A 9,747-nucleotide genomic window follows, 5' to 3' on the forward strand; every position below is an offset into this window, starting at 1 on the left:
ACTTCCTCCTTGTCATCGCGAATTGAAGTTTCATAAAAGTAAAATCTGGATATAACATCATTATCGAGATACCTCAGGTTAGTTTGGCTGTGTTGAGCCTCAACCTCATGCCCACCATTCAAGCGATATGATTACAAACAACGTTAGGTAGAAACTTGTAAGTACACGGTTATATTCCTTTTTTAGATATCGTGCAGACACACGAAAATAAATTCATTATTTAAGCACTTTCGTATGAGTTCTTCTCAAACTCTCAGCCAATACCATTCCATTGAATTGCAAAATTGGTTTTAATTAATTGGTTATTTTCATAATAACTAGGCCTACCTGAAGATTAAATCCCAGATTTCGAAATGTACATTGTAAGAAAAAATAAAACTAAAAAAAAGTGTTAAAAGGTTTATTCCTATTGTGTTTATACATATTATATTTTTATTCAATGTTAATCTTTGGACGGGATGAATGCCCTTGGACATTATCGATACGATATATAATACAAAGAACTTTGCTTTTATTTAAGGAAACGCTACAGTATTGATAGGAAGCTTTGCTAATGTCAAGAATATAACCATTCCAAGATTTAAGCTTCCTTTCAAAGCAATTATCCGTCAACACCTTAATAAATCTGTATGTTTAAACCTATATGTAAGCGAGTTGTAAAACGCATTTTCTATTATAACAATACAAATGATTTTAGGGAACTTGGCTCAATAATGGTTTTATTATTGAGGCAAACCTTCAGATTCTGCGAAGCTGACTCAGCTTCAGCCAATTACGTATTGCTGACAAAGTTTCAAACTTCTCTAGATTCTCAAACAACTCTTACCATAATATTACCATCCCTTCTATATTCCAATTGTAAATGTAGATAACGAAAATAGGAACTTTATTCCAATTATAAGAAATCAGCCAGGGTTAACATTGATTTTTTATCCTTTTATTGATGGCGGAGAGATAAATTAAACAATAGAGTATTGGAGTTGAGAAAAAAGTATTTAGTAAAAGCTATAATAGCTGTAACATCTAATTATTTTACAGGGGCTTAAATAAGGATACGTATTTTAATGTGAAAAGGAAATTATTTTTCGTTAAATGACATGTTACGAGGTTTATTTCTTCCACCTACAATCATACTCTGGTAGCACACCTTCAACTCAAGAGACGTCAGCTGGCGGAGTCCGGCTCGACCAGATTAACAAACGACCCGGAGTTCCAGAATAAGTCCGCTGGAGATTGCTTCAAAGGCTGTAGTGCCTCAGTGCGGAGGGTACTACAGGAATACGCTGTGCCTGGCTGACTCGGGCAGTCACCACCCCACGATCAGACGCGCTAAGGTGCACGTAAGTCCTAGTCGTACTTGGTTACTCATTTAGTTTTATTACTAGTAACAAGGAGTTTGAATTTAGTTTTATATTTAGCTTATCGTTGTATTTAGATGTACGTTGGCACCAGCGATCCTTAATTTTCAAGCTCAAGTCGAGCTAGCGCGATATCGCGCTAACTTGTGTTCGCGTTTGGTTTTTATTTAGCTTAACGTATATTTTTGAGGCCGCTGGGTCGCTTGACGTAAGTTGGCACCACATCGTTCGAGCTTGAGTGGAACTTGCAACTGTCGTTTTAGGGAACATTTAGGTAGAGAGACAGTCATGCCAACGCCTCCTCTTTATGTCTTTTGTTTCCAAGTCGGCGATCATGAAAGGCTGTTAATCCGCCAATCTTCGTTGCTGCATTTGCTTCTGCATTTGTTATTACAGGTTACAGGTTAAGTGTAAGAAAGGGCCATGCGGCCCTAACTTTGCCTGTAAAGAATTTTTCATTTCATTACATTGAATAGGGTCTGAGCTTAACTTAATATTTTAAATCTGCAGTTTGCATGAGCGCGCGCGCGCGAGTGTATGTGTGTGTGTGTGTGTGTGTTCTACATTGTTTCTCATGCATAGATCTGTCCCACCATAATTTACATGATACTAATTGATAACTGTCACATCACTACCTTTTAAAGGTGGTAACCGAAGCACCGAAATAAATGTATCCGAGTAGCAGCCTCCCCGCAGAAGCCTTCAAAGTCCACTGTTACGCATATAAAGTTGGGAGATATTAACACTGGAATGCAGTCCCTCGATCGAGTACCTTTTGGAACGGTCAAGCTGATGCTGCCAAGAATCTCAGGGCAGTCAAGGAGGCCATTAATAAGTTTGTTAAGTACACAAGAAAATCCGCCAGTCTGAGTCTAAAATGAAGTGGTTGGACTCCAAAAAAACTCTGAATCTTATTAACAGGATCTAAGTGTACGCATATCCCAGCCTGAAAACCATCATCCTGACAAAATGAGTATGGATTCTTGAGAGCATATCGATTTTATCGAGCTCGTATGGGACCAGATAATAATAGCCAAAGAGTGACCTATTCAGGGTATTGTAGATTAAATCCAATGATGGTAAGTATTTAAAGTTCTTAGCAGATCAAAATATGAACCCCAGTAGTGCGTTAGATACAGATGATATATGAACTAGGTGACCAAAGGAGCTAAAAGACGGCTTTATGATGATTCTTAAATTATTCACTCTGTCAACTGCCTGCAGTATGCTTCCATGAATTATGTAGTAAAATTTAAGAATTACTGATGTTCTTCGGAACTAAACAACGTGGCATTTGGTAACATTTAAATTCATTGCATAATTATCACACCAGATACCAATAATGTTCATCGGAGTTTTGTAGAGTTTCTTGATCAAGTACTTTGAATAAAACGGTGAAGATCATAAAGTCATCATGTATAATCGTACTTCCAACATCGCTGATGAAAATGTTAGAAGGCATAGGTCGCAAGGGAAGCCTTGAGGGACACGGGAAATCAAGGGGGGATGGAGAGGAGATGGGTGCCCCTCGTATTTGACGACCAAAGTCTTTTTCAATGAGATAGCTCTCTAACCATTTTAATAATAATCCGTCTACACCATATCCAGCCAGCTTGGCTACTACCATTGATGATTAATATTTGAATTTGTTGAAACTATCGAGGCCAAGCTCGGTATCTTTCATGTGTGAAGGTAGGTTAGTCTCAACCAAAGCAATTATGTCATATCAAGAAGTAGCAACATTTATTAAAAGATCAGCCTACCTACCTCAACTCATTACCTAATTTAAATTTTTGAAATAACAATTAAGTTTTCGGGTTGTACCATTCGGATGAGTTTTTTTTTAAGTTTTTTGAATTTGAGGAACATCGTTCTTGTACTCGTAGACAATCTTAAATGACTTTCCACCATTATTCCATCCGCTTCTCCAACTCCGCTGTTAGAGATTGGAAATATTCAGTTTCTATGGGAGTTCTATCTTTTGGAAATTTTTTAGTAGAAAGCTTCTTGTCAACTCGTGCAACATCCTCTGATGAGAAAGCTCCTGATCAGGGCTGTCACGAACTCCATTCTTCAATATTAATTTGAGAGGTCTAGGTTTGTCCCGAATGTTTCTTCCCAACCCGAAATTCCCCGAAATAGTTCTAGAGATGTATTTGGTAGTATCTCTTGAAAGATTTTACTGAAAAGTTTCATATCATGTTGCTTTTTGGAGTTGACATCATGGTCTGGAGTTGACATTCTGGTAAATTAACAACATAATAATTTTAGTTCTGTTGGCGCAACCATTTATCTTAGCAATTTTAGACTCCGGATTTAGTAAACTCCTCGTGACATGGATTTTCCCTCGTGACAAGGACAACATGTTCCTATTTAATTAGTTTATTTTGTTTGGTTTGAAACATTGTCTAGCTTAGAGGGCAGTACCTTAAATGAATCAATTTTACTGGTAAGAATCTGATATTTTGCCAGGAAAGATTAGTTAATTGATTCAAAATAACATTTTTGAGAATGATTTTCTGATTTAATACAATTAATCCCGACTACATTTCCCAAGTAATTTTCTCGTCATTCGCAAAGTGAGCATACTCAGCAGTAGAGAGTTTAATATAGTTTGTACGGAAACCACCTATCACACAGTACATGACATCACTGTTTAAAATTGTTATTACGTAAATGGGATGGATTTCTGTGGTTTCCATAATGTTTGATAAGCATTTAATTTTATATTATATTACATAATCATGCATAAATCGGTAAATAATCAGTTGCAAAAGTGGTTTTTTAACTTGAAATTTGAAAAACATCATGCAAAATAGTTTAACTTAAGTAATGTTTAATATTTCTCTTTCCATCCACTTCACAATGGACCTAGAAGTCCAAAACAAGCTTTCTATTTTGAAGGTGAGTATATTTAGCGAAAGAGATGTACTCAAGAATACGGTTTTAGAAAGAGAACACACAAAGGAAAATATTTGAATTATCTGTCAAACTATAAAAAATCTGTCAAAGAAGGAGTTGCATACTCGTTATTTAACAGAACAAAGAGCTTATGCTAAGATAAAGATGGATTGAGAGAGGAATTTAAGAAAGCTGAATTGGATCTTAGATGCAATGGATACACCCAATCAATAATAAACAAGTTGAAACGAACCAGAAGAATCATTCCTAAGACATTCAACCTTAATAATGATAAATGTACGTTTGTATCGATCCCTTATGTGCCCGGATTATCGGAGACAATTAAAAGAGTAAGTAGAACATACAACATTAGAACTCCGTTAAAAACGATATAATTATTTTTATGCAAAGTCTAGACAAAAATGGCAACCCAGAATTCCAAAAAATGTATTTACAGTAAAGATGTAGTTGGAATAGGGAATATATAGGTGAGACAAAAAGACCATTAAACGTAAGGACAAAAGGTCAAATAAAATACGAGAAAAAGGGCTAAAAACATGGATAAAATGTACATAATTGTTGGTCCAAAGACCATCATATGAATTGGGATAAAGCTAAAATATTACAACGGGAACTTCATTTTTTTCAAAAGAAAAAATAATTGAGCCCACATACATTAAACTAACATAACAACAGATTAGTTAGTTATCAGTTTAAACTAGTCCGCTTTGGTTGCCAATCCTTAACATTTTAACTAACAATAAAACCAAAAGTATCAATCAAAATTTTCCAATAAACCAATGCAGAGTCCACAGTATGGTTTTAAGAAGTTCTTCTAGCATGAAACAATTATAACAAAGGCCCCACTCCTGTCCCTTATTTTTACGCCCTCTTGTTCTGCCGTGATGTTCGCCATTTACTATTGGCCTCTGGTCAGTTATAATTGGTTGGCCTGTGAGTGCAGACCTATTGTGACATGTATTCTGTAGTTCAGTTTTAAGAATAAGTTTTAGTTTTACTAAGTGAATGTTTTAGAGTTAGTGTGCATGGAATGGACACACTATATAGTTGTTGTGGTTTCCTGAATTATGCGTGTCACAAATCTCTGGTATGTATGGCTTTATGTTTACTTCAACCTAGGGTGTAGTCATTTACTTCAAGAATAGATCAGATTGCAGATCTCAAAACGTCGTGTTACTGATTTTATTGTACCACTAAACGATGGTAAATGTCCGGAAAAATACTGTTTCCTTCAAAATCCATCCTAATTAAAATTTTAATCATGAAAATATAATGCAATAAACTACCTTGATTTGATTATAAATTATAGCAACAAATATCACCATCTCTAAAATATACAGAAAAGATACACATAATTAGTTGCCCCTTCTTCATAAAATCACTAAAATAAATTGAGTAAAAATACAGGTGCATTCAAATCAATGATCGATAGGTTAGACAAAATTCCAATGAAAACTTACGAAACAAATATAGGTCAACTTTCTAGAACCAAGTATGATAGGCTTTGAACATGGGCCTTTGGTGTCAGAGTAGTTAATGTGGTACCGTACCTAAAGGTATCTAACGCCTCAATGATCCCAAACAATTCACACTTCGACTATAAGGCCTTGTAATGTCAAAGCTTATTTCTCCATTTAAAAAGAATTCATAAAGAGTTAGTGGAATTAAGATACTCATCGTTGTCAATAATCTAATAAAACTTAATTTATGGATAAAAACTCATATTATTATATCTCGACCATAACCAATATCTATGTTTAAAAGTTAACCACAACTATTTCCGCGCGCGCGCGCGCGCGCACACACACACACACACACACACACACACACACACACACACACACACACACACACACACACACACACACACACACACACACACACACACACACACACACACACACACACACACACACACACACACATATACACAAACATGTTTGTGAGGTTAGATAATTTATATGTTTTAATTGAGAAGCAAAACACAACACTATGCACAGTGAAATATTAGTCATGTTTCCATCTGAGTGGTAGTATTTAATATCCTTATTTAACGGGTGAGTTTTTTAAAGTGATTCAATAGCTAACTTTTTAATTACACGACTTAGCACCACACTTTAAATTTGGAACTTGCTCAATTTTAAGTTTCACTCAGGGATACACTTTCAATTTTTTTTAAGATGGCCGTCATTTTCCATTATGGCGCCCAACTTTAAAATCTGTTATGGAACACCATGTATTTTATGTTGTTTTTTTAGATTTTACTCTTTAAAATAAGACATTTTTGCTTTTGAGAGTTTTTCATATCTCTAATGGTTCAGGAGCTACGTGGACTGAAAGTTTTCATATTTTTTTCCAATATGGCGCCCAACTTTAAAGTCTTTTATGGAACACCCTGTATTTTATGTTGTTTTTAGATTCTAATCTAAAAAATAAGACATTTTTTGCTTTTGAGAGTTTTTCAATATCTCTAATGGTTCAGGAGCTACGTGGACTGGAAGTTTTCATATTTTTTCCAATATGGCGCCCAACTTTAAAGTCTTTTATGGAACACCCTGAATTTTATTTTGTTTTTAGATTCTAATCTAAAAAATAAGACATTTTTGCTTTTGAGAGTTTTTTCTATATCTCTAATGGTTCAGGAGGTACGTGGACTGGAAATTTTCATCATCAGTCCGAAAAAATCCGTAAACTTCCAGTCCAAGTAGCTCCTGAACCATTAGAGATATTGAAAAAACTCTCAAAAGCAAAAATGTCTTATTTTAAAGAGTAGAAATCTAAAAACAACATAAAATACAGGGTGTTCCATAAAAGATTTTAAAGTTGGGCACCATATTGGAAAATGGCGGCCTTCTTCAACAAATTTAAAAGTGTATTCCTGAGTGAAACTTAAAATTGAGCAAGTTCCAAATTTAAAGTGTGGTGCTAAGTTGTGTAATTAAAAAAGTTAGCTATTGGATCACTTTAAAAAAACTCACCCCGGTATAAACAAGACGTTATTGTTCGTTATTTGATGAAAAACCACGAGAAAGTATAACATATACGATATTTTTGAAATCAGTAAAGAATCAGTTAAATTTGTAGTTGTTGATAGGAATTACTCAAAACGCTACATCTTATTGACATCGTCATTATTGGAAACAGACACTACTGTTGGAAGCGGAAAACAATTGGCGAATGCACAGGTTGTACAAATGCAAAATTGTATGTTTCAACGTTTCATTGTAGTATGAGAGCCAAAATTTTAAACGACTTATGCTATATAATGTAAGATTATAATGGAAAAAGGTTGACTTTGACACTCTGCTCGCTAATTTCGAGATACTTTTCGTTATAATATTTAAAAGCTATAAGATACTACATGTATAACGTTTAATTACAGGATACTAATAAGTGACCTGTGACAGTTTTAAATTTTAGGTCAGAAAATAGTTTTTTTAGTGCTACGAAGGGAACGACGCAACTAATAATTAACTTAAAATGTGAGCAGGAAGGCAATTTTTTTATTTTTTTTTTGCATATTTTGATTCCTTGAAAGGTTTTTTTTTAGGAAATATTAATAGCTTTGCTGAAAAAATGTTATAAAACATAATCATTTATATGTTTATAAACATAAACTGAAAAAAGTAATAACAAAATGGAAGTCGCGAAGATTTTGGTCCAGGGAGCGTCGGCGTTTACGCGCAGTTCATATATTACACTATGTAAAGCGGTATTGCAAGTGATATTATTATCAAGCAGGAAGTGATGCTTGCAGAGGACCTAGTAATTGAAAAGCTGGAATGTGTCAACCATGTAAAAAAGAGAATGGGCACTAGATTGAAAATTTTAAAAAAGACATTCAAGAAAATTGACACGTTGGAAGACGGTAAAGACATAGGTGCTAAAAGTAAACTAACAGATTTATGATTTACAATAGTATTATGGCCTAGCAATGAAAAGAGGTGGTTCAGACTGGCAAGAAATGAAACAGAATGTGTGGGCTATATAAATAACATAATATTTAATAAACTTTTAACACTTTTAAACTTTTATTTTTCTTTACTATGTACATTTCGGAATCATTGATTCCATCTTCAGGTACAAAATAAGGTTAAGTTAATTATGAAAATAAATAATTAAAATCAATTTGTCATGTGTTTTTTACTACCTTGGTGGCTACATTTGTTGTATTTAATTTTATGTGAGATCATTGTGTATGGTTTAAAAGTCTATCGAGTAATAAATTTTTTGTTAGAAAATCTTTGTCATTTAATAATATATTTATGATTAATTTTGGCACTTTTTGTAAATTTCAAATGTTCTAAAGTAGATAATAAGCGACTTTTTTTGCTTGTTGAATGTTTTAACTTGAAACTGCTTGTGTTTGCTAACCAAGCAAATGAATTTTATGCTGATAAAAGTTTAATTGTGTAGGTTTTAAATTTTTTGAGAAAAAATTTACCTTCATTTGACGATTTTAAGATGCATTGAATAGGCCCTTCCCGCTCCCCTTAACATCTTAAATTTATCGGTCTTGTTATTATAAAAAACTTAAATTTTTTTATATTTGTTAATTTGCTCAATATTTGAAAACCCCTGTACATGTGGTATATCACATAGCTTATGGATACAATAACATCAAAAAGAACCAAAATATATTCTAAATAGGCTTAAAAATTCTCAACTAATTTCTTAGCCACTCAAACTTTATATAAAATCACAACACTTTTATTTGTTTACCTACAGTTAAAAGAAATATTACGTGCTAGAGTGCATTGCGTGTAGCATAATCTAATCTATATATGATCTATATTTTTTTATTTACACATATTAATTAATCGTTAATCCCGTGAAAATAAATGATCAATACTTCTGTCGTAACAAAATATATGTAAGTTTCCGACTGGCCGTACATTCTATCCTAATGGGTTTTTAGTATATTTTATAACATTAATTTCTAAAAGGCCATGGGAAACTTTACAAGATTCCATAGTTTTAAACAGTTTCTAATTTAATGATAAAAGTCCTTTATTTATGTTTTTTTTAGTTTTATATAAATTAAAGAAGTACAATAAATGGTATATTTGTTTGGATATGCCAGTATTAATGGACTACCAAATATTACGGCAATAACCGGGGATCACGGCGATATGGGCCGGCTATTGACTCTAAATTGGATTTAAGATAGCATCTGAACTACGTTCATATTTCATGTGATCTACATTGAGTTTTGCACAACGTGTAACTGTTATTTGTTGATTTCAATAAAAAAATCATTTTGTTATCAATTAGAATATCACCCACAATTATATTGACACAACAGTCTAATTGTTTTGTGATTTTTCTCACATATTCCGTACAGGTTTGGTAGTGATTTTATTCTATTAATAGATATTAATCAGATTAATATACATTCATCTCCATGAACTTCCTCCTTGTCATCGCGAATTGAAGTTTCATAAAAGTAAAATCTGGATATAACATC

This window comes from Homalodisca vitripennis, chromosome 4 (genome assembly GCF_021130785.1).
Source record: "Homalodisca vitripennis isolate AUS2020 chromosome 4, UT_GWSS_2.1, whole genome shotgun sequence".
Classification (NCBI taxonomy): Eukaryota; Metazoa; Arthropoda; class Insecta; order Hemiptera; family Cicadellidae; genus Homalodisca; species Homalodisca vitripennis.